Source organism: Phasianus colchicus, chromosome 4 (assembly GCF_987193195.1).
Source record: "Phasianus colchicus chromosome 4, bPhaCol1.hap1.1, whole genome shotgun sequence".
NCBI classification, from domain to species: Eukaryota; Metazoa; Chordata; class Aves; order Galliformes; family Phasianidae; genus Phasianus; species Phasianus colchicus.
The window spans coordinates 46,099,653-46,126,418 of record NC_143439.1 but is presented as its reverse complement, the minus strand read 5'-3'; the positions used below and the strand labels follow the sequence as shown (position 1 = coordinate 46,126,418).

General features: G+C 36.9%; 1 protein-coding gene across 13 annotated transcripts in view; it reads left to right on the top strand.

Moving 5' to 3' along the window:
* TRMT9B (tRNA methyltransferase 9B (putative)) overlaps positions 1-26,766 on the top strand; it is a 106,434-nt gene that overhangs the window by 43,963 nt on the left and 35,705 nt on the right. For 4 of the 13 annotated variants that reach the window (XR_016466169.1, XR_016466167.1, XR_016466164.1 and 1 more), the window contains exons 3-6: positions 22,655-22,866; positions 23,323-23,453; positions 25,208-25,285; positions 25,869-26,247. The exons of 5 other annotated variants lie outside the window; for them this stretch is intronic. The gene's annotated coding sequence lies outside the window, so the exon portion shown is untranslated. Of the gene's footprint in view, positions 1-22,654; positions 22,867-23,322; positions 23,454-25,017; positions 25,286-25,868; positions 26,248-26,766 lie in introns of those variants that run through there. 4 more of the 13 variants (XR_016466170.1, XR_004166180.2, XR_016466168.1 and 1 more) reach the window with 2 other exon arrangements.

Here is a 26,766-nt window from a genome sequence, read left to right as displayed (position 1 = left end):
GGAACACAATATGTAAGGACAGTAGAAATGAATTTAAGGTCTACTGAGGATGAGTCTATTGAAATAGTGTTAGAGGACTGTATGGAAGAAACAGTCCTTGTGTACTGTAAGCAGATGCATGCAGTATGAGTAATCAAAGGATGAGCTAAGACCCTATATTGTTTGATCAGTTTAATCGATCAATTGATCGATGATATTAAGGAACTCCATGTACTCTTCCAATTTTCCATTATGCATACATTTGAACTGTGAGAAGTATCTCTAGTATCTTCTTTATATGTGGGTGCAAGGGTGATTAATAACAAATACCTGACAGAATAACACATATTTTCATGAAGAGTAGGATATTTAAAAAAAAAAAAAAAGATAAACACCAACAATCACATATATACATATATGCATAGGGAATATTTGGAAAGATCAAAAGCTTGTTTTCTTCATAATGCTGTTGGGTGCTGAAATTGAAGCGATATATTTTGTGTCAAAATATCACACTGGCTCATTGCAGCATGAGTGGAAAAAAAAATCTGATTTACAGCAGAGTTGCTGGCCTGCAAACTGTCTAATCTGAAGGAGTTATCCTTCCAACCTGATGGATAGATTTGTCTCAGACCTCTATAACTTTGATCACTTCAGTTATGCTGGCCGCTTATTGCTGCAAGTTACTGCTGAGACTATCAATTTCCAGTAAATTATAAACTTGATTTTAGGAGTCCCAAAACTCATAGCAAGCCACAGTTCTTAAAATATGATACAGTCTTGATTTAGAAAATAAACAATGTAGCAGCAGCTTTTGCTTTTATGTGGAAATAATATAAAACAGAATAGTCAACTCTTTAGTACATCAAGTTGCCATATTATATCATGATATAATATAAATTTTTGTGACCCTGCCTGTGGCAGGGGGTTTGAAAGTAGGTTATCTTTGATTCCATGATCATATTCTATGATTCTGTGATAAATCATATTAGGCTATGATAACTTCCACTAACTTGTATGTATTTGTAGTAGAGTATTATAAAAAATAAACAAAAAGAACTAAGTATAAGCATAAAATAATCAGTTTTTACATAACATTTTAATTCTATTTAATAGGAAGTATTGAGAATACTCAGATTTACTCTGAATTAGAATGTGGTCAGATTTTTTATATATTATTTCATTTCCTGTGAAGTGGAAATGTGAAGTGCTGATCAGCTCTATTTTTAGGAGAACTTTGTAACCAATTAGATCTCAGACAAATTAGTAGATCCTGTCTTCAAAAAAAAAAAAAAAATCAGAAAAGGAAGCTGTGACTGTATTTCGGAAACTAGTTTCTGTATGTGTTTGTACATATTTGTAGCCAATTTTCTCTTGTCAATCATATTTATGCATATGCAAATTTGTTTTTCTTGATTACTTCCTCCCCCCCTCTTTTCCTCACAGATAGTAAGTATAAAAAATTTTATTTTCTTACCATGATTTGTACAGGAGTAACCATGCTGAAACTGAAGTCAGAATCCTGAGCTATTGGGTTGAAATTACTTTGAATTTCTATGTAATGCACAAGTGTACATGTGACTATCTGAACATTATTCTGCTAAAACCTTCTGTTCTGAATGATTACCTGATTAGCCTGCAAATGATTTACAAGGTTTGACCTTTCTGCTTCAGCTTAGACAATTATATTGAAAAAGATGTGACTGTGCAGTTTCCTTCTTATTATAGGCAATGTCAGAATGAGTTAGGAGATTCCTGCTTACCTGCTTTCAAATTCTTATTAGAGGGAATGTAAGTCTCATAAAACTTCCAACTAATATTTCAAATTATAATTCAACTTTGTCTCTAATATAAAATGATAACAGCACCTTAGTCCTATAAAGTAAAGGCATGTCTGATGAGTGTTTTTACATAAGTTCAGTAAACATGCACCTATGAACTAATGCAAAAACACCCATAGGCTCACCTCTTGCTATTGCTATTACACTGGAAGAGTAATATGAGCTCCAAAAGGAGCACTGCATGAAATATAGCCAATGGAAATGGAACTTGGCTATACTTGCAGTGTTCTATATAGATTTTAAAAAAATGCCAGTGCGCTGAGGATTTATTAACTATCATTTGTTGCCAACAGAGAAGTCATACTTTTTCATCTCCCTCAAGCCAAATAGGACAACCCTTTGTCTTCATCTGACAAACCATGGTATTCTCGTATAATCTATGGTAGTGTGTTTTACTCAGTGTAATTTCTGCTGGTGTTTTTTTTCTTCTCCAGATCTGTGCTGTACGTTTGTTCTTTAAAACCTCTCGTAGAGACATAAAGAACATGTCAGTTGATTAACAACTTGGAAGTGTATCAAGAACATCCATTTTTCATACACGGGGTAAACTCTTGCCAGGAAAACTTAATAAAGTAATTTGAATCTGCTGAAGCAAAAGAATGCTGATAATGTTGGATACAATCAGCATTTCTAGCCAATGTATAACACTGGCAGCTTGTTCTTTTTTCTAGATAAAACAGAAGATTTGGACTTAAGCGTTTAAATGTTTTGTATGTGCCTACATTTATGGAAAAAGAAAAAAGAGGAAAAACACTGAAAAAAAATCTCTCACGACCAGCCTGTTAACTTTCTTATTTTTTGTTTTGTTTCTCTGCTTATTAGTTTTAAGACATCACATGATGATTAAAAAGAAATTGATCCCTATGGTATCTTGCAATGCATCTTAGAAGGTTTTGTTCACATCCTGTTATTCTCTATTTTCCTCTGCAGTAACAGAACTACATTACAGAAATTTCCTGTCATATAGAATTCTCTGGCAAATGCTTTATCACCAGATAATACTAACTCATAAAATCAAAAGCTTTTTCTGAAAGAGGATTGTACTACTGCATTGTTTTCTAGACTTGTTAGGTTTTCAATTCCGTTACAATATTACTGCTATGAAAAGTGATTTTATATTATAATCAGAAATGGTCAAGCCTCAGAAGATTATTTTAAGATTAAAGCCATTTTCAGGATTAGCTTGAGGTTTCCAAATGGTCTGACAGATTTAGCTATGTACCTTGCTGGTCACGAAACTGTCAATGAAATTATTGTCATAGTGATATTTCTGTTTTAGCCATTCTTGCACCTCTGCAGTAATGATTTGGTTGAGGAATGGTGTATATAAATGTTTTCAGTGAAGCTTTGTTGTAAAGGTCCAGTAGAATCATGGCAGTTAAGATGTTTGACAACCATGAACAATGAAGAAGAATAAGCTTAGACCTGCTAAATTTTCACAACTGATGTGAGAGTCAGTGGCCAGCAGGGACAGGGAGGTGATTGTCCCTCTCTACTCTGCCCTCATAAGGCCCTGTCTGGAGTACTGTGTCCAGCTCGGGCCCCCAGTACAAGTAAGACAGCTGCTGGAGAGGGTCCAGAGGAGGGCCACAAAGATTAACAGAGGGCTGGAGCACCTCCCCTACGAAGACAGGCTGAGGGAGCTGAGCTTGTTCAGCCTGGAGAGAAAAAGGCTGCGGGGTGACCTCATTGCAGCCTTTCAGTACCTAAAGGGAGCTTACAAACAGGAGGGGAGTCAACTCTTTGAAAGGGTAGATAACAGCAGGACAAGGGGAAGTGGTTTTAAATTGAAGAAGGGAAGATTTAGGTTGGATGTCAGGGGGAAGCTCTTTACTATGAGAGTGGTAAGGTGCTGGAACAGGCTGCCCAGAGAGGTTGTGGTTGCCCCATCCCTGGAGGTGTTCAAGGCCAGGTTGGATGGGGCACTGGGCAGCCTGATCTAAGTATTAAATGGGGAGGCTGGTGGCCCTGCATGTGGTGGGGGGTTTGGAGAGTCAGGATTCTTGAGGTCCATTCCGACCTGGGCGATTCTGTGAGTCAGTCAGATATTCAGATGATATTAATGAGCAGCTATGTTGATTTACTTGGCATGTACTGGCATTACATAAGTATCTCAAAGGACAACAATATCTTAAAATTCCATTCACTGCTATGAGTAGTAACTAATAAAAAGCTTTTTCTGGCCTAAGGTGAGTACGTTTGAGCAGCTGCTGCCAATAATATATTAATCTGAATGCTGTGCTAACTGCTGGAAGTTCTGTAGTGATATTATGATGGTGTGTGTTTTTCTTTGGACATGAGCAAGCTGTAAAGCCTCACAACTCAGATCTATTTGGTCTTGTGTACAGATTTTGTCTGGTAAGGCTAAATTAAGTGCAGGAACTGTTCAGAAAGCAAAATGAGGTATGATGTTTTCATCACATCCTTTCCAATGAAAAATATGTTCAGAAATGTAGGAACTGGCCATACAGGAGAAATTTACAGTTGTCTGTTCATGCTCCTTAATGTATGCTTTCCTTGTGTAAACAAGCAGCTGAAATGTATGGAGTTTTGCTTTGGGATGGGTGATGGGCCAGTTGAGAGTTTATAGGTGAAGATTAGAAGACAGAGCAATGTGGGACACTCTGCTAGAGACCACCTCGTCAGGAAGAAGGAGTAAATAAGATTTTCTTCAGATAACTGGAAAAAGCTTCATGTTTTCAGGCCCACTGAGATCATCTAGAAGAAGGTTGCGTAGCAGTGTACAAGCAATACTGGGGGTTTCTGGAATAAATTGACAACTTCCTAGCAGAACTGATTGAGGTGAACATGGGGGAAGGTGCTTTGCTAAGGATCATACTTACCAAAAAAGAAAGACTAGACAGAGATGTGAAACTTGGGAGCAGCCTTGGGAAAAGTGAACACAAAATAATGAAGCTCAAAATCATGAGGAAAGGAAGCAAGGGAAGTAACAAGAACACATACCTGGACCTCAGAAAAACTGATTTTGACTGATTTTCAGGGACTTGCTTGGAAAAATTCCTTGGGTTTTGGAGAGAAGACTGGTCCAGTACAGAAGGATTGGTTTAGGGAGTATTTAAACTGCTTGGGTGTACAGTATATGGAAACTCATAGGATGCGTTTTAAAGTGCTGAGGGATCTGGCCAGTGTCACTGTTTGGAATCTTAGGGTGATCTGAGGATATTCCTGAGGAGAGAGAGAAAGGAAACACCACTATTCTCTTCAAGAAGAGCAAGAGAATTGACTTCAGCTCAGTTCCTGGGAAGATTATGGAACTCCTAACCCTGGAGACCATTTCTGAGTAAAAATAAGGACAAGAAGGTGACTGGGAGTAGCTAGCATGGCTTTACAAAGTAGGAAGCATACCTGACAAAACTCATAGCATTCTATAACAGAATGACTAGCTCAGAGGACAAAGAGAGAGCAGTGACTCTTGTTTATCTTTACTTTATCAAGACTTTGGGACTGTCTCCCATAATATCCTTTTAATGAAGCTTATGAAATATGGACTCAGTAAGTGGAAAGTTATGTGGACTGAAAACTGGCTGAACTGTCAAGGTCATCCGTGAAACAAAACCTGACTAGAGGCCAATTGTTCATTATATAATCCAGGAGTTGATTCTGAGGCTAATACTGTTTTAATATCTTCATTTCTGGAGGATATGACAGAACACACCTAAGCAAGTTTACACGCAAACAAGCCTGGGATGAATGTCTGAAATACCATATGGTTGTGCTGCTGTTCAGATGGACCACACTAGCTTGGAGAAATGGACCTAGAGGAATCATCTGAAGTTCATTAAAGGGAAATGTAAAACCTTAGACCTGAAGTGGAATAACTCCAAGTGCCAGTATGCACCAGGGGACTGACCAGCTAGGAAGGCCCTTGTGGTCCCAGTGGAGAAGAAGCTGACCATGAACCACTAATCTCAGGCTTTATTACAAAAAGGATTGTCCACAAGTCAAGGGAGGCTATTCTTCCCTTCTGCTGAACACTAGTGAGGCCACACCTGGAGTAGTGTGTCCAGTTTTGGGCTCACCAGTATAGGAGAGACATGGAACTACTGGAGAGAGTACAACAAAAGACTATGACTATGATGAAGGGGCTGATGCATCTCTTTTCCAAGCACAGGCTGAGAGAGCTGGAAATGTTTAGCACTTGAACAGATTGCCCAGAGATGGTGTGCGTTCTTATCTGATGAGACATTTGAAATGGAACTGGACTCAATCCTGAGTAAGCTGCTCTAGCTGACCCTACTTTGGCAGGGACGTTGGACTAGACGGTCTCTTGAGGTCCCTTCCAACTGCAAGAATTTTGTTATTCTGTGATAGTTCTGCTACTGGAAATGGGTAACAGAGCACTGTACAGTCACATGAAATGTGAATGCATTATTAGATATTTTAAATCTGGATATTGGCTGCTTCACTGTTCTAGATCTTTAACACATTTCCAGCCTCCTATCTTTAACCCAGAACTCTCCTTTGGGAGACAAATTGTAACCAACTTAGTGTGCAAAGTCTTCCAGCAGTGTTTGAATTCTTACCAGCCTCTGGAACCCTGGTCTCATTGATGATCTTTCAGAGTTGCTCTTTATTTCTTAGAATGTCAGTGTAGTAGTATGTAAAAGAACTTCTCATTTGCAACCACTTTCCTCTCTAAGAGCTGGAAAAGCCCAGAGGAGAAAAAAAGTCCAGTCTGATAATACTCCTTTTTGGTCTCTCTGCAAAGTTTTCATAGGCTGGATTATTTCCTAATGACAAAACTCTTCTTAGAGAGGCAGTAATAGTTTATATGGGATCAAACAGTCCTGGTACAGTGTTATGCTTAGATACCTTATACTGCATCTCATCTAGCTACGTGTATCTGCTCTGTTGTGCTACACAAAAACATCCAGGAATTGATCTAGAAAGAGAACACCTGTGAAATTGTTTCCAAATCGTGATACATTAAGAGTAATAAAAATGAATGCTGAGTTGATTTTTTGCTTGCATGGTCCTTTTACTTCGTAGGCTTGGTAGAGCCAAGAAAATGACCCAACTACTTGTTTTTGATAAAACTTATTTTGTAGTTATGTCAGTAGAATCCAACTGAAAAGAAAGAGATGCAGATGTTCTAACAGCTAATCTCTACCTCCCAACGGTCTTAAAATCCAGTTAAGATGAAATTACGTGCCCTAACCTGTGGGTCCAGATTTTGCCACTGAATGAAACTCTTCTTTCTGTATCTACTTTCTTCATTTATTTTCCATTTTGGGGTAATTAAAGCTAGGTGGTTTGTAGATAAAGTTTTCAGGCATCTCTGGGAAAGGTAATGTTATAGAGACTTGACTGCAGCTGGCAGTGAGTTTCTGCAGTGACTCAGCATAAGAGGTCAGCATCATTACCATGTTTTGAAAGTATTAATTACTGAGACATTAGAACAACCATTGATGATAAAAACCTAGATATCATATTCTAGGAATTAATGTCTTTCCTTCACAACTTCAAGTTAACACAGCGTTCAGAAACAGTGCTATATGAATATTTAATTAAAGAAAATAGAATGAGAAATACAAACTTTTTTTTCTCTCTTGGGCAACATCATATTTCAGTTTCGATTTAAATATTTTTCTTCAGATGCATGTTATATGGATCTAAACTAGTCACCATTTCTATGTTCGTTACACCTCCAGTTAAGCCAACTTAGCTGTTTCATTTGCAGAAACTGCTACATTCATAATTTATGAGAGAAGGCTGTTTTCCTACAGCGTAGCCAGTGAGAGGAAGTTTTACACTGTGAAATGCTTGTGTGGTGATGTCAAAACATGAAATAACCTCATAACTACTGGCATAGATTAAATTTAAATATAACTCAGCATGACTGAAAAATCTTCTCAGTGTCCTAGATTTGCACTTTAGGTTTCAATTTATGCTAGGCGTGAGTAAGAGTTGTTAGCTGCATGAATAATACATCATTTTCTTCAGCTCAGATCATTCTCTTCACATGTTTATTCATTTATGCTGCTTAAATGAACAGAAATGCTTATATCAGTATTCAGTGGTATTCTGACAAGCTACAGGATAGATCAGTTTCCTCAGGCTTAAAAAATAAAAGCCCAGAACTACTTACTCAGATACAATCTTTTAAAATGATGTTCTATATTTTGTTGTCATCTGCATTTGATTACAGAAACCACCTTTCACACTTCTGTATTGTTATTTTGAATAAAATGCTTGCATACATTTCTATACATAGGAGTATACAAGTGTATATTTATATATAGGTGTGTGTATTTGTATTTAAAAATATATTTATTGTACCAAAAATACTCTTTCTGATGATTTTACAATAGAATCCAAATACATTCAGAGTTTGAGACCCAAGGGTACATTTTCCTCTTAGGTACACAATAAATCCACACCTTTTCAGAGCTCATTGAGGCCACATGTAAGCAAGTTACTAGATCAACTGGAAGGGGACAAAGACCTGAATTTCTGAAGCTCAAATGTTAAATGAGCTGCACAGTTCAGTTTGTGTCAATTTACGAAAATGAATTTGTGCCAAAAAGCAGTTTTATATAAAAGTAGCAAGAGGTTAGTTTTACTACTCCACTGGACATCTGTTTTATCATTCTGCAGTTTGTGTCACAAGTCTTGTTATGTTTATGTCAGTCATTTAAACTTGTGTGGGATACATAAGTTATTACTTCTAAGAGCACTGCTTTGGAAGTAACATCTCTTTTATCATGTTGGCCTACAGCATCAAAGGTGGATGTTGGTGGGATGGCAGTAGAGGTTGAACCTTCCCACTGCTATTGCATTACATTTTGTTCCCATGTGACAGAAGGCAGCAGAGGGGCAGTCTGACAAAATGGTGTCTGACATGGAAGTGTGTATGAAGTCAAGTTTTGTCACTGAATTTCTCCATGCAGAAAAAAGATGCACTCATTGACATTTATTGACACTTCCTGAGTGTTAGTGGAGACCAAACAGTGAAAGTGAGCACAGTGGTGTGATAGGAGATGCACATCAGCAATGGAACCAGTATCAGTGGGTCATCTCTGCAGCATGCTAGCTCTTGTTCATTGCTGGCAAGAATTCATAGCTAATAATGGTGACTGTCATGAAAAATACTGTTTTGGTAGCTGAGAATTTACTCTATCTAACAGTGCTGTTGTGCTCTTCATATCTGTTGTAATTCGCATGGAAAGAAATATGCAGCATTACTTTTGGGGTGACCTGCGTGTATAATAAGGCTTAGTACTGTGTGTTAAAGTAGTGCATTTCTATTATGCTGAAAGCATACATTCAACCAAGAAGTGACCTTTTTAAAGATATTAATAATAAATATGCCACACAGCCATCAACTTTTGTATAGATATTTCCTCTTTCTCAGATTCATTGATGTATTTCCCTCATCCTGTTGCTTATGTCATTTGTTACATATTAGGTACTTAGGAATAAAGTTGCACACAATCACACAAGAAAATCTACTATAGGAAGGGGATTGAATTCTTACTACTTGAATCCAAATTGTTGCCTGGATACTACAGTACTACTTATTAATTTTATCAACACTTCTATCTTTGAAAACAATCTCTAAGTTATAACTTGCTAGGTAATGGAGTTATCCAAATGAAAAAGGTAAGAAGAATCTACTTCTATTTAAATTTCATCCTCGATTCCTGCTTTCATTAAGTTTCTGTATCCCACAGATTCCTCTCTATACAAGAATGAAGTGCTTACTTATCTTTTAAAGCGTGACATGATAAGAAATCAGCCATTCCATATTTATGAAATAGTAACTCAACATGAAATAGTAAGGCATTGAGGACACCAAGTGTTTTGGAACTGTTAGTGGCTGTCAGTTGAAGAAGACTTTCTCAGAAATAGATTTTCTATCAGTACAAAATACAGATTTTTACATCAACACAGTACAAATAGAAGTACTGGGAATTTTCACAGAAAAAGAAAACATTTAATATGCAAAATGAAATAGTAAAAAGGCCTTTAAAATTTGTGTACAATTCAGTGAAATGACACTAAGTAATAGTAGATTCTGGAGCTAGAATCCCACAAATTTTCCCATTTTTTGTGGCTTAGCTCTCTTGTCATCTTTGGCTTAGGAACACATTTTCCCAACTGTTTTACTTCAAGAGGAGTAAAAAGGGGACGGTTAGTCCATTGTGATAGTATCTTGCATGATCTGGATCCCTGTACTTTGGAAATAACTCATCTGAAGTCAATACCTGGCCACATCTGGATTGCAGCAGAGCCTCTGAGTGACAGTAGCTTTTAGTTACTGTTAGCCGATGTTGGATCCAAAACAAACGTTCTTGGAAAAGTGTGCTTCACTAATCTGCCTACGTAAACTGCTCTATTTTCTAGTCTCATTAGCATTCTCAGATGTCAGAAGTATTGCGTTTCTCCTTCCTCCACACACGTGCTGCTTTTTTAAAAGCGCTGCACACGTTGCATAGAGTGTGTGGTGAAAAACAGCTGTTTGAGATAACTGGCTGCATAGTAGTTGGAAATGAACTGATATTAAAATAAGAATGTTGGACAAAGAAATCCATGAAGACAAAGGAAGGCTGACCTTCATGAAATAGTATCTGTATGAAAATAGAAAAGTGGTTCTCATGACTGCTTTGACATAAACTTACTGGAATGGAATTTCTTCTAAATGAGCATGCAGCATATACCCATCTTCTGTAGCCTTATCACTCTTTTTAAGGCTGAATTCCTCAGCTTTTCAAATGCATTATTCACAAGCTCATCTTTAGGTTTTCTGTGAGAGCACCCACCTTCAAGTATCTCTACTCCTTAATGTGTCTTCCAGGGGTACGTGTGCTCATGATCTGTATTCCTAAAATGCTTTCATTTAGAATGTCCAGTCTTATAGCACCTGCCTCAGCCATCCACACGTGCACCAGTGCCCATATTCTTTCACACAATTATGCTTCTTTGTCAGGGGGAAGAACAGGAAAGTGCTGCAGCAATGCCCAGAATGGAAAGAGTCAATGACTGTGTCCCATATATATGATTTTTAACAGCTTATGTATTCTGTAATATTAAAGTGCTGTAATTTGAGCATGGCAATAGCAGATGCCATTGTGTCTTAGCAGTATTTAACTGTGTAATGAATTCTTAAGAAAAAATGAGATAACTGTGAGAAAGCAATAATAATGATATTGAATAAGTATAACAATTTATGAAATGAGTGTGATGATGGCAGTAGATACAGCTATAAGAAACATTATCAGCATTAGTAACTGAGCCATTAACAGCGTAGTGTTATGGTTATGGCAGCAAATTCCTGAGCTGGTCCATGAAAGTCCTCAGTACTCCTCTCTTGGCCCTAGAAACCCACACTTCTGTCATGAGGTTCCCAGTTATGCCTAGCCTGCTATGCTGAGAAGGTCTAGATGTCTGTTCATTTCTGCAAGAGTAGATTCTTAGGTGCTGGGATCTTCAACACTGATCTTTTTTTCATCCCACCTTCGTAGTCTTTAAGTTGTCTTTTTGTCTCCTCAAGATGCTATCATATACTATAGTTTGCATCCTCAGAGAGCTTGTTCATTATTTCTGTTAATTCAATTTACAGGCAACTGGTCACTGTGTTGTTTGGTCAGCATATCTTCATCTTGCAGCTGTTTCCTTCCCTACAGTGCTAACTCCATCCCTTTGTCCTCATTCCACAGCTGCTTTAACGGCACCACTATTGCAATATTTTCCTGTAATTTATTAATGGCATAATATCAGTAATTATATTAATTGATTTATTTTAGTTCATCAATTTCTCTTTGGTTTTGTAGTAATACTAAGGTCTCATAGTTGTGACCAGCCATTTGATTAGTCCTTGTATTGTCACAAGTGATGCCAAAAATGTTTGTGTAGGGCCAGAAAGTTGTGCTGAGGTCCATCTTGACATATCAGCTAACTACACTTTACTATGTGATGGGCTGGCCATGGCCTGCAGCCAGGCATCCACGTAGACCCTCACTCACTGTGCTCCCCCACCTTTAGCAGGATAAAGTGAGAAAGCACAGCAGGAAGAAGAAAGGTTGTGGGTCAAAATAAATTCAGGGAAATCACTTGCCAAGTGATTTAAACATTCACCAATGATTTATTTTTCCATGTATCTAACCAGTATTTTTCTTTCTGTTACTTGTTGCTACTGCCTTCTGTTGTTTCACTGTGCATCTCTGAGAAAAGGCTGTCTCTCCCATTGTTTAGTTGAGGACAGCAATGAGACCTCCCTTAGCCTTCTTGAAGCTGAGCTAACATTGCTCTCTGTCTTTCCCTGTCTGTCAGGTATTCCAGCACCCTAACTACTTTTGCTGCACCAATTGCTGGGGTTGCCAATGTCTTTTCTCCATCAGGAATATCTTTTTGGGTGTATTATTATATGTGCAATCAATGGCAGATTGCAGGGAATAATTACTTCCCTTACACTCTGTCCACATTATTAAGGCATAATTATTTTAGTAACATTTGTTGTTGCAAGGCTATACTGCTCTTTTAATTCAATTTCTTGTCAACCAGGATCTCCAGTTCTTACAGTGCAAAGCTACTTTTTACCTGGCTGGCCCCTAGGTTGTACTTATCCAGGAGATATTCCTCTTCAGGTGAGGAATTTTTTCTCTTGAACTCCATGAGGTGTTCATTCCTCAGGACAATGAGTATGGCCTCTTGCATTTAGATATGGCTCAATAGAGGCTATTCCTCATCTGTAGGATGATAGTGGTCCCACCAGTGAGTGCTGGTGATTCAGCATCAGAACCACTATACTATACCTTTGGGATGGAGTGGCGTGCACAAGGCTGCAGCTACAATGTGCTAAAACAGTTGTGACAGTCCAGCACAAGAGCATCCTCCACAGCCCTGCAGAGGCAGATGCTCATCATCACAATATCACCACCAGCCCATACAAAGGAGTCTTGTTTTTTCACTGAAAATTAATAATGTATAATTACCCCATGTTATTATGTTATTTTGTAATTAATTAATGTAAATTTGTATAGAATAATGTTATTGCATACTATATGTACTATTGTTATATAATCACGGCCAACATAAAAAAAACAGCATAATGTTACAAAATCTTGAAAGTCATTATTAAATCATCGGAGGCATACTAATCAAGGATAAATATAAGGTTCTGTCCTACTCCAGTGAGAGCTGTCTTGGAAAGTAATTTATAAATAACACTCCTAATAGAACTTGCTTATTCATCAACCATTAATAAAACGCTCATTTTCACCTTTTAAGTGCATAAAAAATTGAAAGTGATTTTTGCATAATGTAGAAACTGTGGAAGTAAATTCATTATTTTGCAGCCGCAGTGGTTACTAAGGAAGTGTTTAGATACTGTATTTGATATATTGTTTATCCCATATATTCATAGATCCATTGATCCTAACATTTCTTTTACACACAAGAAGAGACTTGAGTGAAAAATAACTCTACAAATAATAATAAAAACACCTTCAAACGAGGTTTATTTCATTGATCTGATTTGTCATGTCAGCTCACAAACAGCTGTTCTTGTATAGTGATTTGGGCAAAGTGGGGGCAGCTTAGGTATGCACTGATAGAAAAAGGTACATGGAATTAGTTGGCACTTCTGGGTTAATTTGCTAAGTCATAATTGTGTAATGCTAAGGCTCCAATTCACCAAAACTCTTAAATGTATAATTTCACTACTGTCACATAGCAGTCACTTAGGGTTTATTTCACTCTTATGTATATGACTGTCTTCACAGCCTGCTCTTCATGTTTTAATGAAAATATCTTTAATTAAATGATTTTTTTTGCTGCCATGCTTTAAGCAGAATAGCATTGTGCCAAAGCAAAAATTATGATTGAGCAGCTAAGGTTTTTTGATCAAATTGAAGTGGAACAAATGAACCAATGTTGCATAGGACAACAAAAAAAAATGAAATTCATTTTTCAAATGCTTATGCGTTAATGAATGGTGGCAGCTAGAGGAGCAGATGTTAATGTTTTGCATTCATTTAATGTACCAGTAATAATTTGTAAACATTAGGTTGTATCTTTCTGTCATCAACACTCATCAGGCATCTCTCGTTTTTCAGCTTTTACATTCTTCAGAGAAGGATGTGTTTGCTTCATGCCTGGCACAAAAGGGCTCTCGAACTTAATTGGGCCCCTTGGCTTCTATGATAGTCTTATCTAATAGGGAAGAGCAACCTTACATGTCTGATAGGAGCATCAGCATGGACATTTAAAAATGTCACTGATGTCAGTTAATGTTCATGTATCATCTGTTACTATTATTAGTATGAAGCTAAAAACAAAAGTAGCAAGATATTATTAAGCTTGTAAATATCCTTTGCTTTTGTGGGCTAGGATTTTAATATCAGCAAGTTACAGTCTGGATTCTCTTGACAAAATATTTGATAGTAACTTAGTAGATGTGTGTGTGTCTAATGTCACTTCTTTTTATGCTTTTCATCACCAGTGACCTGCAAACTCTAAATGTATAATCCTCTAGGGGATTCACATTTCAGAATGAAATAATTCTTGATGTGTGGAGTCACTGTGAAGCTTATTGAGATTTTTCAGCATTCTTTTGCTGTTGCAGTGATAAAATTTCTGCTGAGGTTGAAAATGATGATAGTCTTCCTGGTTGTTATTATAAAAAGCAGAAAGTCAGCAAACTTTGGTAAGAGTTATTTTTTCTTACTACCTCCTTTCTGGCTTAGAGATTTAATGTGTCTCTATAAAAGTCAGTTTCACTATAAAGGAAAATTATGTAATCATCGTGCTTCTAGGAAGAATCATAAGCTCAGAATGGCCAGAGTGATACCTGTAGCAGGTAAATGAAACAGCGATATTGCTTATGGCTTTTTAGCTTCTTCTGCATCACTTTTTTTTTTTCCCCAGGAAGTCTGGTAGCAGGTTGTCAGATTTGTTGTTATCTAATCTGCTCTTTATATCTAGAGACTATTATTAAGACAAAGGCAAAATGTTATTCTTACAGTGAGTGAGCAGCCAAATGCAGTGCTGTTAGGATCAAATTCTGTGTGCTTTATTTTTCATTCTTGAGCTACAGGAAAATCTCTAAGATCATCAGCACTGTAGCTGATAATTCAATGTGATATGGGCAGCACAACGCTCATACAGATCAGAAAAAGAAAGGAAATGTATATTAAAAGCTAATGATAGCAAGTAAACAATAATGGTATAAAGATTGTTTTCAAATAACGGTTCGTTGGTTTTTATAGGCATATGCCATTCTGTGTCCTTACTTATTTTATGCCTGCATACCTTTGCTAAGGTCTTGCCTACACAAAACACTCTCAATACTATTTAATTTATTCCAATGGAACTATACAAAGCAGGCTAAAAGATGCTCACTTTACCTAAAAATATGCAAACTCTCCAACAACCTGCTCATCATTTTTCCAAATTGATAAGTTCTCATATCACTGATTTAACTCACCAGGTAAGGTTCCTGAGCACAACAGTGTGAAAGAACATGGGATGTTCCCATAGGAAATAAATTGTGAGGATACAATCATATATGCAAGACCTTAAAACAAGAAATCTGTTAACTGACTAGACGTATCCTGGGACTCAGGGGTATGCTGGGAGCTTCTTTCATTCAATTTTTCAGTGATCTTGATTCCGTATCTCCTGGTGTGCTGTCTTTTATACTTAGAAGAGTTTTCCTCCAACTTCCTTTCTAAGTTTTACTCACATCTCTTCTCCCTCAAATCCATCTTGAAACACACTTGTCTGAGGATCATTTCTTCTTGGGAGAATTCTTGTTGAGTGCATTTTCAGTAACAAATATTGTGCTTCATCTTGAAATAACTACATTTTTTTCTTCCATTCTTTGATTATTCTCTTTTGTAAGGAGGAATTGTTATCGTAATTAGTTAAAAAATATGATGTAAAGACGTGGTACTATATGAAAGAAAGATCAGCCAGTTGGCTACACCTGTGACATCACATCATTGTGCAGCCCTCATTTCCTACCCTCTGAGCCCCATTTTACTTCTAATGATATATGATCATGCCCCATGCCAGCATAAATGCAATTCTGTGATAGCTATAACTTATGAATTAGTGTACCTTTCTCAATAGGAACAAATGTCCAGACTTAGACCTCTTCAGTGACTGCAAGACCTGAATTTGTTTCCTAGATTTAGAGCAGCACTGGCTTGTGCAATGTAGCTCATTTCAGTGCTTGATTTATTTAAGCTAGCTTAATGAGGAATGCCCTGTGAAGATTAATACCGTACTTCTTGTTCTTATTTTGTTTAATGCATCACCCAGAGGCATATTCAGAAGTCACGTAAATTTGATGATGAGGAATTGGATTATTTTTTTCTCCTTGATACTCCAGATAAAACAGCTAGGAACATAGAGATGTTATTTCTAATTTAGGAAATGAAGAAAAATTTTGATCTTTATAGTAAAATAACATAAAAGAAATGAAATGTTGTTTAACTAGAGGTTTAATCAGAGCTCACAACTGCGGTATTTAATTTGTGTTTAACATTGAAGGCTGCCTTGAAAATAGAAGATCCTCTTGTAATGGTTTACAATATAGTAAAGGAGTTGTTTCTTACTAAAAACAGACGATAGCACCAACAGTAAAACGCTAGCACACAACTCAGCTCAACAGACCAGCTTGGATTTTGCTCACATATTCACGGGTTATGTTCCTGTTAGAATGGTATTAACTCTGAGAGTAAATAAGTGAAAGTGTTAACTTTGAGGATAGATCTCTGAAAGTGCCATTGCATGTGGTATTTTATTTAGTGTACTCAAAGGTATGTGAAAGAGTCTCAACAGAATGATGAACTAGACTATGAAGGTTATCTTTTCAAGCAGATTGAAATTTAGGGCATCTGTAGGACAACTAAAACATTGCCATCTTTTTTACTGCCTTGTGAAATTCATTCAGAGAGTTTTCTGATCTAATCAGCTTCCCCAAAAATGTTCTTTGTCATCAAATTTAAAGGAAGGTAAAAGAGGTTATAATTAATAATCTTATTGCAGGAAGTAGCTCTAACCATTAGAAGTACTGGTGCCATATCCTTAAAAGCAATTAATAATAATCTGGCATGATTTTCAGACAAGTTGTCAGTATGTCACCAAGATTTACTCACCATTGTTTACAATATATCCTGAGAGATAAGCATAATCCTTTCAAGTTGTTTGAGGCATAGCATTAATATGATAAATGATAAAAGAGATTAATTAAGTTAATGTATATTAAGAACATTGTAATTGTTGCTATCTCTTACATAAATTTATATACATGATGGTTTTACAGCCTGTGTTGCAGAAAATAGAAATGAACTCTGTCCAAACAATTATAGCACATATGAGCAATTAATTAAAAAAATTATGTATTCTTTCAGGTTAAGTTATCATTCTTAAGGAAAACAGGAGAAACTTTCAGAGCAATTCTTTGTATCTAAAGTATGCTGGTAACAGACCAGTTCTGCTAAAATTATTTAGGGGAATTACATGAGATTACATTTGGAAGAATTCAGTGGAAATCTGTCATTAGTTGTAGACCTTTTGACCTGAAGCAGGGAGTTAGTAGCTTACAGGTAAATGCAGTATTTCAGCTTAGATGGAATGGTCCAAGGGTGGAATGATACTAAATGCCAGAATCTTCTGAACATGTACTTTTCTTAGCTGGGTGTTGAAAGGAACAATGAATGCATGATACTTGCCTAAAAGAGGAAAAATTGCTTTATGTGCCAAGTTATATGTTTCCTATGATTGAAAAATCCTTGTTAAATACATTCATTTAGCAACTCTTATTTTGGCTTACAGAGGTTAATGTCTTTCTCCTGCCTGCATATGTAGAAAAAAAATGATGCAACTCAGTTACTGCAAGACTGACACTGGATGATAGTGTGTACAAATCCAGTCTAGAGAGTTCTTTTGAGACTATGTAACAAGAAGCAAAGTTACAGGAAAACTGGATTACATCGTTGTTTAGTGCTGACAATTTTTATGGAGCAAAATGGCAGTTCTACTTGAATAAAGTATTCTTGCAGGAGAAAAACAAAATAAAGAGAAGAATTGTGTATTTTCAGATGCCTGTAACAAATGCAATGAAGTCCCCAGAGACTACACTTTTAGTCAGCAGAGTTCACACCAACTGCCAATATGTTTGATGAATGATTTTCTATTACGCACACCAAACACTGTATCCAGAGGTGTCCTTTTAATATTTATACAGATATGACTTCATTGTTTCCAAGGCAATTTCCTCTAGATCTTTGTTCAGTCTTCAGGGCCATGCCCTGAAGGATGCTTGGAAAATCCTAGCAGCAAGTCTAATTTCTTAGTGCCAGAATTCATGTCTTGGGAAAACATGTCCTGCTTTAAGAAAAGATATAACACCCTCTCTTAGGTGTACTAAGATAGAAAAAAAGGGACATGTTTTAAGGATTTACAAAATTCATTAAAACTTCTCAAGATACAGAGAAGCAATGTATTTTCCCAGAATTAATTTTGAGATATTTTTACTTATTTATATACTTATCACTCAATTATCTATGACAGGTGATGTAGAATAGGAAAGGTGCCTGAAAAGTGGAGGGACACCATTGTCATTCCAGTCCTCAAAAACTGGAAACTTGGAAACTGAAGGCCAGTTGGCCTCACCTCTGTCCCTGGGAAGACGATGGAACAACTTATTCTGGATGTCATCTCCAAGCAAGTGTAAGAAAAATAGGTTATCAAGAGCAACAGCATAGGGTCATCAAGAGGAAATTATACTTGACCAATCTGGTAGCCTTCTACGATGTCATGTCTGGCTGAGTAGATAAGGAGAGAAAAGTGGATGTTGTCTACTTTGACTTCAGAAAGGCTTTTCACACTGTCTCTCATAATATCCTTTTAGGTAAGCTTAAGAAATGCGAGACAGGTGAGTGGCCAGGTTGAGAACTGGCTGACTGGCAGAGCGCAGAGGGTTGTGATCAGCAGTGCAGTCTAGTTGGAGGTCTGTAGCTAGCAGTGCTCCCCAAGGGTTGGTACTGAATCTGGTCTTGTTTAACATCTTCATCAATAACTTGGATTAAGGGATAGAGCGTACCTCCAGCAATTTTGCTGATGATACAAAGCTGGCAGAAGTGGCTGACACACCAGAAGGCTATGCTGCCATTCAGTGTGATCTTCTCAGGCATGAGAGTTCGGTGGAGAGGAACCTGCTGAAGTTCAACAAATGCAAGTGTAGAGTCCTACAGCTGGGGAGGAATAACCACATGCATTTGTGCAGGTTGACATGCTGGAAATGAGCTCTGCAGAGAAGGACTAAGATGTCTTGGTGAACAAGTTGACCATGTGCCAACAGTGTGTCCCTGTGGCTAAGAAGGCCAATGGTATCCTGAGGTGCATTTAAAAAGAGCACGGTCATCAGGTTGACGGAGGTTCTCCTCCCCCTCTACTCTGCCCTTGTGAAGACACTTCTGCAGTACTGTGTCCTGTCTAACTTCAAAAACAGACAGGGAACTTCTAGAGAGTCCATCAGAGTGCTACAAATATTGGTAGAGGTTGAAGCATCTCTCTTATGAGGAAAGGTGGAGAGGCCTGTGGCAATTTAGCTTAGAGAAGAGGAGACAGAGAGGGGATCATATCAATGCTTATAATTATTGAAAGGGCAGGTGCCACGTGGATGGGGCCAAGGTCTTGTTGGTGATGCCCTGTGATAGCACAAGAGGCAATAGGTGCAAACTGGAACACAGGATTTTTCATCTGTAACACGACAAACAACTTTTCTTTGTGAGCGACTGAGTTGGAACAAGAAGTCTAGAGAGGTTGTGGAGTCCCCTTTTCTGGAGATATTCAATAGGGAACCTGCTTTAGGAGAAGGCTGGACTGGACTATCTCCATAACTCCCTTCCAACCCCCATGACTCTGTGAAGGGAAATGAACCATTCTAGATGAAGAAACTGAGAGGTGAATTGGCAATTATTTTATGTCTAGTGGAGAATAAATAAATAAATAATGTATAAATATGCAATTAAAAACTCCCTCCTGATTTGGAGCCAATACTGTACTGCTCTTGAAAAGCTAATAGAGTAACCATTGTGGGAAGAACACCAAGAAAGAAGGGATTGGCAAGTAGCCAGCTAACACATGTAACATTTGTAGTGTTTGTGATGAAACACTAGAACTATCTTGTATTAATCCTAAAGCAGCTGTTACCTTGACAACGGCAGGTAATGGATGGTTGTGGTGTTCATTTCTACAGATTCACTTTTAAAAATTTAGGACACCTTGTCTTTTAAATGGCTTAGTATGGCTTCCCAATGATTAGCTGTTCGAGCTATTAATCTGTTTTTTTGAGTGACAATTTTGCAGATAAATATGAATTTGGGCAACCTGACACATAGCAAATGTAACCTGCTATGTATAATATCATCTAACTTTGTGGTGCAGTGGGAAAATCTTTATATTAGAGAAAAGAAGCATATTCCATTTCTATACTGTATTTTAAATGCAAGTTTTCACTCTGTGCCTGAGCCTAGTCTCCTCTTACACACTTGCCAGTCTCACTTCAGTGCCTGGAAAAATTATGGAGAACATTTTTGAGGGGAGATATTAAAAAACACCTGAAAGACAATGCAGTCACAGATCACAGCCAACACTGATTCATGAGGGGAAAGTCCTGTTTAACAAACAGAATTCCTTTTCATGACAAGATTACTCACCTAGTTGACCAAGGAAAATCATTTGATATAATCTTTTTGGATTTCTGCAAAGCTTTCAATATTGTTAAACAAATATTCCTGTGGGCCATTTAGTATATTTTCCTTTATGGAAAAGAGTTGTTAGGTACAGTAGTTATTTCTATCACACAATAATATATATTTTTATTTTTATCTTCTGTAGCACAGAGACACTTTATTTTCAGCAGATGTACACCCAATTATTTTGCAGTAGAATTCCATTTTTTTTCTATATTAATAGCATTGTTGGAAAGTGAGAACAGAGAAGTTTAATATTGATACTGAGAAGTTTATTCTGATCAGTAGCACCTTACCTCTGGCTGCTGTGATATCTGGTGTAGCCTCAGGATATGAACTCTACAGAGCTGTTCTCAGAAAATTATGTAACCACTTGCTCACTTCTGGTAACTCTGGCTTTTGTCCAGAATATATCAAATTCTTCAGGTTTTGTGTACTTTGCATGTGTATATTTCTTTTTTTTTTTTTTAATAGGAAAACTTTTGCAATTTCCCCCTTTTTACCAATACAAAAAAAAAAAGTATTCAAGATTCAGGCCTGTGAGATTACTTAAAAGCTTACTTTAGGAAATGAAATGAAATTATGTAAGTAAACACTGCTGGCATATTCATCAGTTTGTTTTGTTCCTCTAAGACTTTGTACAGCACCAGAAAGGCTTCAATATCTTTTGTATATTTAGTACTGTACTGTAGCTGTTACTAGTTAGGAAAACTTGACATGGAGGGTTATCCAAAATGACCAACCAAAAATTCAATAGTGTTTCAAAATGGCCAACAAGATAATTGGCAGAGAAGCTGCTTCTCTCCTTCTGTCTGCCACTCAGCAACTTTTATCTGACCTTCCAGGACTACTAGCTTTCTTACTAGTACTTCAGAGATTTGATTAGATGGGTGATATCAGCATCTGTGGGGATGGAACTGAGAAAATCTGGACATATGCTGAATGTCAGTTTGAAGGCAAGTGGGATCAAAACCAGCAAGTCTTATTCTGTGTCATAGCAAGTGTTGACAAGCTTAATACAGTTAGAACTATATACAGTTAGAGATATGACATCACATCTTTAAATACAGAGCAACAAAAGGAAGAAATCTGCCTCTGCATTACAATACAGTAGAATCTGTGTAAAGTTTTTAACAATTTATTTTTCAGGTAGAAAAACAGGGAAAGTACTTACAGTATTTCCACTGGCCTTAGTTCAAGATGGAAATAAAGAGAATTAGCATTACCTACTCTGTCAGGTCACTGCAGAAGGCTCTTTGGCACTCTAGCGAGAGCAGTTTGGTTGCCAGGAAACGATAAGTTAATTTTGGAAGGTAATGCCCTCTGAGCAAGTAATGCCATCGTTCTAGATCAGAGTAAAATCTAATGCTCCATAGCCACATGCTTATCTTTTAAAAGGATTTGCCCCTCTACCTTACTGGAATAAACAAAGCATGCTGCTGAATTGTCTATTACTGACAAAATCCAAAAGAGTAAAGTTTTAGGGCATTGTTAAAAACAGCACAGAAATAATGTTCCAGCAGGCTCTTTCAGGTTAGGCCATCTGCTAGTTACACTGGTACATATGTCAAAAGGCAGATCGCCAAAAATCCCTGACCTTAAAATAAGAGTGATACCAGTGAAATGTTATAAGGACATATTCAACTGTGCAGCATTTATTTCACAATTAGTTTCACAATTGAGGCACAGAATAGTTCTCATAAGTTGATAAGTTACCTAGCTCCCTTTGCAGAGTATGAAGCCAGTGTTTCTACTGATATTTTCTTTAGATAGTACATGTGTAAAAAACAAGATGTGGAAGGATTTCTGAAATTAAAATATTCCCAGCCCTAAGAAAACTTCAGAGTCCAACACGCGGGCAATGAACCTGGAACATTTTGCAGTGAAGCAGCAGAGAATCACACAGCTTCCATTCGCTATTTCAGATAAGCCTGGAAAGGCTTTTGCTGTGTTAAACCCTAACTCTAAGCAAGCAGAGACAATCACAAGAGTGCAAATTCTTCAGAAAATTAGCTTTGAACAGGCTATGGGGAAAGGCAGTAGGAGGGGGATGTTATCAGATACTTGGTTGATGGGTATTGGTGATTTTTTTTGGTATTTTTCCAGTTGTCTTGCCATGTAATGTGTAAATCAAGCCTTGCCATCATCATGAGATGTAAAGAAGGGGAAGGATGAGGTTCAGTCCCTGCTTGCTTTGCTATATGGAGTGTACAACATAGGAGAAGGAGATGGAAGAATCAAAGAGTGTGAGGATAATGGGAGAAGAAGAGAGCTTCAGAAAATAAAAAGGAAACAGAAACATGAAAAGTGTTTAAAAGGTAGGGAGGAAGAGATAATGAATGTGGAGGGTAGTGGAACAGGGAAAAATGATCTTTTGAAATGGAATTTTAAGCATTACTTTCCTCAATTACCTATGAGCATTGCAGGAGAACAAGACTAACTTCCTCCTCCTGCTTATCTGCACTCCATGTTTTCCATTTTGCATACTGATGCTCTTAGCAACTTTAACCTTATTTTCTGCTTACCTCATTTTATTAAAGTTTACTAAAAGCCTAGGGGAACAAAATGTATATCACAGTCTGCCCTTCATGCGTTTTCTGCTTTTGTACAATGTGACAAAGCTGCATATTTTAAAAATACCTCTCAGAATACATCTTCAAAGCTACTTTACCCAACCTTATTAGCCTATCTTGATGCAATTTTTGTTCAAAATAGAAGAGTTTTGGGTTTCATTGTCAGCATATGATTTCATATAATTTCATACTTCTTTTCAGCCTGATATGTTGGACCAAAATGGATCCACTGTGACTTGTAAATCAAGACATTCTCAGCTGTGACAATTCATAAATTGGTAGAAAAGACTGAAATACATTCCATAGGACTGAGAAGCATCTTATTTATTTATGTAAGTTCCAGTTATTGCTGTGTTTTTCTGATGGGACCAGTTTGACAGGAAATCTGTAACCTGGGAGGACTAAATTGGGGTAAACTGGAAAAAGAAATTTCATGACATATAGCCCAAAATGCAATAGTAATTGTGGTAATGATCATCTATAAATAAGAGTTTTCAGGTTATCTGTTCAATAGGAAATCCTGGGGAGGATAACAGAAGCAATGGCAGGTGGAGGATCCCTGCTGAGCTGGATGGTGGCAATGGAACAACCTGCATCAGCTACTACCTAAAGACTGTTGAAGGAGATGGTTTTTTAGGAAGAAATTCTCTTCCTCAAAAGCAACATAATGTGAACAGAGCAATTGCCTAAAAGTGACTTGCTGTGGGAAGGAGGGAGAGAGAATTTTTAGACTACTTATGTTTTAAAATGATTGTAGGATTATGTGGAACTTCCTAAGGGTTGTTTAGGGCAAAGATTGAATGAACAGTGATCAAGTGAGGCTGGAGAGGAACTGTTGGCCAAGTGAGGCTGTGGGGCTGGTCTAGGAGAAATCACCCGAATCATGAATCTCACTGGATTCAGCTACCTCTAGCAGCAGTCATGAGTAGTTTTGTTCCTGTTATGTTGTGACTGCTCAATATTATCATAAATGTTGTGCAAATTAATTCTGATGAAGCTAGCGGATATCACAATAATTAATATACACCCATCTGAATTATTTTCTCAAGAAGGCTATTCAAGAGAAATAAATGTTTTAAATCACAAAATGCAAGATCATATGTATGGGTAAAAACAGTACAGGCATTTTCTAGACCATGGCAGTGTGAGAAATAGCAACTCCTAAAAAGATGTAGTAGAAAAGCAATACAATGTATGCCTTAATTCTGATACTGTACAAAAGGACTACTGGTAGTTTTGGAGTGTTAAACTAGTGAGTAGGAATAGTGAGTTGATCTGGCTTCTGTATGTGGCATTTATTACTTTCCACAAAGGAAAGAGGGATTTGAATTCTGTGTAAGCACTCTTGGTCATGACTGCTTCTTCCTGAAGAGTATTCATAATGAAGAACTTATGTCCAGCCTAACTTCCACCAACTTAATGTTACTCAGTTATGTTATCTTAATATCCCTTTGGATTTGAGCAGTTGCACATATATTGTTTTGTTTATTTGCAACAAATTTTTATTATTTCAGAGTAGTTCATAACAGTTGCTCAGTCAGAGATTCATGCAGTAGCTGAGAAAATTCATGTAGAAAAAGTCAATAAGTCTGCCTGTCAGGCAAAACAATTATAAACTGATAACGGAATTACTGTGTTTCCGTGGAAAAAAATAGTGAAGCCCCACGGAAAATCTACAAAAGTTATTTGAAAATTAGAGAAAATGCCTTATGATGGAGTAATTAAAGAACTTAAGATAATGGAAAGGTGACTTGATTATGGCATATTACTGCCAGGAAAACATCATCAGTTAGTTATGCTCTTTCAGCCTAACAAAACAGCATCCAAAAAACATTTGGGAATGAAAAGTAAGCAAAACTGCAATCAGATGTAAAAGCACATTTTTATTTTTTACAGTGTGGTTAATTAACTGTTGGAACAAGAGCTGAATGCTTTATGAAGTGTGAGTTTTGTGAAACACAAGAAAATGAGCTTCTTAGAAAGATAGAATTATTTAGCCTGTGATGGATACAAGAGTAAGATCAGATTATTTCTAGTGATGTTTAAACACTGTCACAAAAGATTTCTGAAGATTTTCATGCTTCAGATGAAAAACTGTAAGGATCCATTCACTCAGGGAGGATGAAAGCTGTCTGACAGGATGCTGAAGAGAGGCAAGTCCAGGGTGAGTTAATATCTTTTATTAAAAATAGGAAAGTATGGTTGTGTTTATTTATCATAATTGTACTGTATAGTGTAAAATATTTGTTTTACCTTCAAAATCTCAAAGCCTGAGTAACTAAATTTTCCCACTTAAAAATTGATAACAATTTTCATTAAAATTGCCATATCTTGGCAGGTTATGAAATTTGGCATTAAGCCTTATACAGTTACTCAAAATTCTTCTGAGGTGGATCTATAGTTTCAAAAACATTAAAATAAGTAAGAAAACATCAGATTTATATTTTTCATTGTTTCATGGTTTTTCTGCTTGTGATTTTTAAGCCAACGTAATGATGATGATTATTCCTAAATGAAAAAGGATAAGTTTGTGATTCTGGGTATTAAAACGTTCTCCTCTAGTTGAGATTTTTTGCCTAGAAATATCCCATTCAAGATGAAGCTTGTTTCAGCAGCTAAATTGCGAACTTCAGAAGAATAGATAGATATGGGTAAATTAGATATGCAATGAAACTACTATAATGATGTCATTTGGTTGGTTGGATAAAATAGAACTTAGGACTAAATTATTTCCTTTTTGAATACAGGATGCTTCCATATCCTGAAAGGTGGAAAAAAAATGAAAGATGGACTGGAGCCCACAGTGTTATGTGATTACTATACAGCATTCCTTTACAGTGAAAAGAATCTGAGAGCATTACCACTAGTGGACCTGGACAGATGTGTTATTTTACCTCAACCACCCAAGCAGAGTGTCACCATATTAGTCCCAGGGCATAACAACAAGCATTGCATAACAACAAGCATGTACTCTGTCGAATGTACATTTTGTGTGGTCTCTTACACAAGAGCTGCAAACCCAGAAGATTTTTTGAAGACATAAGGAGTTTTACATCTGTTACTCTCTAAATCAAATTAAAAACCATCAATTTCAGAGTCTTCCCATAATAAAGCTTAAAGAAAAATCATTGCTGAATATACAAGCATCTGTTTGTCCTTGTTCTTCCAGAATGGAGAGAAATTATTTAGGAGAGGTGATAGGAGAACTAAGATTACATGAAAGTCCAGCAAGAGTTCATGATGGACTTAAAGGTGGTTTGCAGTGGATTTTGTTTTAAAATTGAGCTTGTCTCTTTCTTGCTGGGGTGCTTTTAAGTTGAGAAGAGACAATCATATGATAAATGGTGTTACACACTGTACTTTGTGTGAAACAATCTAATCCTAGTTGCTGGTACATTCTCAGCTAATGCAGATATCATCAGTTCTCACACTTGAACACACTCTCACACTTGACTTGTGATACTACAACAAAATGCCCATGATGTTCTGATGTCAAAAGGATATTAGCTAAATCTCTCCGTCTCTCCAGTTTTTCAGCTCCTTACTTTCAACATTTGTATCTTAATTATTTCTTCAACTGTTATGGTTCTTAAATGCTTAACATGTCTTGCAATTTCAATGCCAAAGTCAAGTCCCCTATGTTTT